Source organism: Apodemus sylvaticus, chromosome 15 (assembly GCF_947179515.1).
Source record: "Apodemus sylvaticus chromosome 15, mApoSyl1.1, whole genome shotgun sequence".
Taxonomy (NCBI): Eukaryota; Metazoa; Chordata; class Mammalia; order Rodentia; family Muridae; genus Apodemus; species Apodemus sylvaticus.
In genome coordinates this window covers 77,633,872-77,637,800 of record NC_067486.1, presented here as the reverse complement: position 1 = coordinate 77,637,800, position 3,929 = coordinate 77,633,872, and the positions used below count along the sequence as shown (strand labels likewise).

At 45.5% G+C, this 3,929-nt stretch overlaps 1 pseudogene; it reads right to left on the bottom strand.

Annotated features, from left to right (window-relative positions):
- Positions 1 to 1,774: 1,774 nt before the first annotated feature.
- LOC127665668 (L-lactate dehydrogenase A chain-like) lies at positions 1,775 to 3,468 on the bottom strand (annotated as a pseudogene).
- Between the last annotated feature and the right edge of the window lie 461 nt (positions 3,469 to 3,929).

Sequence of the window (3,929 nt, the reverse complement as noted above, 5' to 3'; positions counted from 1 at the left end):
TCTTAACAGAAAGAACAATGCTAGAGTCAACAAAATTCCTGCCATCAAATTACACGACTCATCCATCATAGTAAAAACAGCATGGTAGTGTCACACAAGAAAATCAAATATACAAACAAAATCGGATGACCCGGGGGGAGGGGGGAGGGAGCTCATGCCGCTATAGTCACTCTACATTTACTTTACTGTGACAAAATAAGTTTGACAAAGCAACTTAAGGAAGGGTCCGTTTGGGCTTAGGGTTTGAGGGAGCAGGCCGTGTTGGCAGGCAAGCCTTGTTAGCAGGCATGGGAATTTCTTTGCTTACTGATTGCAGATTCAATTCAAACAACTGTTTGAATTGAATCTGCAATCAGTAAGGAAAGAAAGATAAGCGCTGATGTTTAGCGTGCTCACTCTTTTTATTCTCAGCGATGAAAGAAGTAACTAACACTAACATTGCTTCCAAGGTGGGCTTGATGCTCTGACGCACCCAACTGTGTGGGTTCTTGGTCTGTGGAGCGAATGTGGGAGAGTTTGGAGCTATGAAAGGGAGCCGCTCTAGAGTGCTGAGTGTGTCACTTAAGGGGATGAATGATCCGGTGGGAGAGTTTTGAAGACCAGAATGCAGAGGAAGTGTGTACAGTGAACACCAGGATCAGTACGTTTCAGAAAGGGACAGGGAACTTAGATCAAAGCCATTATTATTCTATTTTGGCAAAGAATCTGGTTGTATTCTGCCACATTGAAAAAAAAAAACTTGAATGCATTTCAAAGAAACTAAGTAAATTGTTTGACAGAGACAAGACGGCACAGCGTTTACGGTTACTGCTCACCAAATTTAGTGAGACCTGTGGCGAAAATTCAAAGCAGAAAGATGTGAAAGCTTGTGGGCTGACAGAGAGGATCGCGACTGAAGGTGAGTGTCAAGACTGCATGGACAAGATGCCGGTGGACAGGGGCGCTGTAATTGTTGTGATTAATACAATTGGACAGAAACCAGTACAGTTCGCGCTGGGACATCAGGAAAAGGGCAAGGCTGTAGCTACGCCAACCACCGAAAACTCCTGGGTGTAACCATGCCAACACGCTCAGAAACTTCTCCCGGAAAAGGTGAGTAAACAGGGATAACGTTCAGGACATTCTGAGGAAGCAGGGCTGCATCAAAAAATGCATCCCAGGCTCTGGCTGCCCCAGTTAAACATGAATTCAATTCCACCAAATTTACATCCATCTCTCTTTCTCTCTTTCTCTCTTTCTCTCTCTCTCTCTCTCTCTCTCTCTCTCTCTCTCTCTCCTCTCTCTCTCTCTCTCTCTCTCTCTCTCTCTCTCTCTCTCTCTCTCTCTCCCCAAGGTTCATTTGGTGTTTTCATTGGCATGACCACTTAGGTAGCTGTTTGCATCATCTATTTGTAGATATAACTTTTTTCAGAATATTGCAATGTACACCACAGAGACATATAATACACAAAATAACATCCTTTAGAGCACTTATGCACAGGAGATGCATAATACGTTGACACACAGGAGCCAGGATATGACTAATTGGGGATTCACTGGCCTAGGCATGTTTGGTGAGGGTTTGCAGCACAGCGACACAACAGGCTCACAGGATGATTGAAGCCTTCACATAGTTGGCAGTGTGTCTTGGGGACAGTGTCACATTAACCGGGTTACCACTACACAAGTACCACTTTAGCGTCAAGGTAGAGTAATAGGAACTGAGGCTTTCCCCAGGCTACCTTAAAAGCTGTGGGAAGTGAGGTTTTCTCCAGTCTGTCTTAACACAACCACACTAACCACAGCTCAGAGAAGGAGACAGTGTATGTTCTCCCCAGAGATCCTGCTGCAGTCTAGACAGTGAAGTGCTAGGATTTCTGTCTGGACCCCCCCCCCCTTTCCCCAGTTTCGCTTCATTCTTCTTCAGGCAGGCCTCCTCTTCAGGAGTCACCTTCGCAACATCCAAGATTCCATTTAGTCCCAGGATAGAGGACGCTAAGAAAGGCAGCATCCTTTGCTCCATAGGAACCCTTAATCATGGTGGCAACAGAATGCACCTGCCTAGGATTCTTCCTTTTGGCAAGTCTGCTACAGAGAGGCCAGTGGCCTAGCACATATATAACCTTTCAGTGTGATCACCTCATAGGCACTGTCAGCCACCTGCTTGTGACCCTCCTTCCACTGCTCCTTGTCTGCAGCAATGCCTAGTCCAGGGAGACACAGGCAGCATTCCTGCTGTTCGCCACAGGCACCGTGGGGTCCATGTTCTCCTAGGACTCATCCATAACAGCTCAGGGGTTGAACTTCCAGTTTCTCTCCCATCAGGTAACCGGACCCAGCTGAATCCAGACTGTGACCACTTCTGATAACTTTTTGGGAAAAGCCACTGATTTTCTAAGCCACATAAGTCAAGAAATCCCATGGTTTTGTAGCAACAAGCAGCCTGCACTTTGGACTGTACTTCGCAAGGTTGGCAATGAAGAACTTGAAGAGGTTCGTGTTTTGCTGGACCGAACTGGGCCGGCTCTCTCCCTTTTGCTGATGTCCCACCCCCATTCTTACCCGCACCCTTACCTCCCCACTCCTACCCCTACCTTCCTACCCCTAACTTCCTCCTTACTCTTTTTTTTTTTTTTTGCTGATTGAGGCCCAAAGTTTATTTGGGGGTTCTGACATTTTAAGGGTTTTCAGGGTGAATCAGTTTTTTTTCTTTCTTTTTTTTTTATTCGATATAATTTATTTACATTTCAAATGATTTCCCCTTCTCTTCCCCTGTCCTCCCACCCACCCCTTCTCACTTCCCCGTTCTGGTTTTGCCGAATACTGCTTCACTGAGTCTTTCCAGAACCAGGGGCCACTCCTCCTTTCTTCTTGTACCTCATTTGATGTGTGGATTATGTTTTGGGTATTCCAGTTTTCTAGGTTAATATCCACTTATTAGTGAGTGCATACCATGATTCACCTTTTGAGTCTGGGTTACCTCACTTAGTATGATGTTCTCTATCTAGCTCCATCCATTTGCCTAAGAATTTCATGAATTCATTGTTTCTAATGGCTGAATAGTACTCCATTGTGTAGATATACCACATTTTTTGCATCCACTCTTCTGTTGAGGGATACCTGGGTTCTTTCCAGCATCTGGCAATTATAAATAGGGCTGCTATGATTAATGCCCCACCCCTACCCCTATTGTGACAATGACCACTTGAAGTTTGTAGTCACATTATAGTCTTTGCAATGCAGAGTCTATTTTCGGTGTTCTAAGGAAAAAGCTGCAATGCTTGAGATCCACCATCTTTCTCTTCATTTTGTCTTCCATGACATCAGCGAGGAAAAGCTCATCTGCCAAGTCCTTCATTATTAAGATGCTTGATGGCACAAGCCATGCCAACAGCATCGACCCCAACAATAGATGTATAATCTTTTTCCGGGGGGCGGGGCACATTCTTCCTTAAAATTCATAATCAGTTGGTCCTTGAGAGTTGCCATCTTGGACTTTGAACCTTTGAGGATGGCAGCATTGTTGTGATTGTTGAGTGGCTCCAGAAAGACCACACCAGGCCAAACAGTTCCACGTGAGGTTTATTGAGAGAGAGAAGGGCAAGATAGCAGCAGAAGGAGAAGGGGGGGAGAGAGAGAGAGCGAGATTAGAGGGGTCTTCCTTTTATATATGAATAGTGATGAAGTCACAGGTAAAGGTGGGAAGTGAGCCAAGTGGATTCTGGGAATATGGTGGCGGTAGCCTTGGCAACAGCTGTGCAGGACATGCTGTCGCTTATGTGTCATGTTACTAGTGGGGTTTGGAGATCCTGATACCAACAAGTATGGTCTGGGTTTGGGGACAGTGGCTCTGCAACAAGCCTCACTTGTTGTTTTGAGACAAGGTCTCCCTATGTAGCTCAGATTGGCCTCCTGATGATCTTCCCTCTTCAGCTTCTAAATGCTGACGT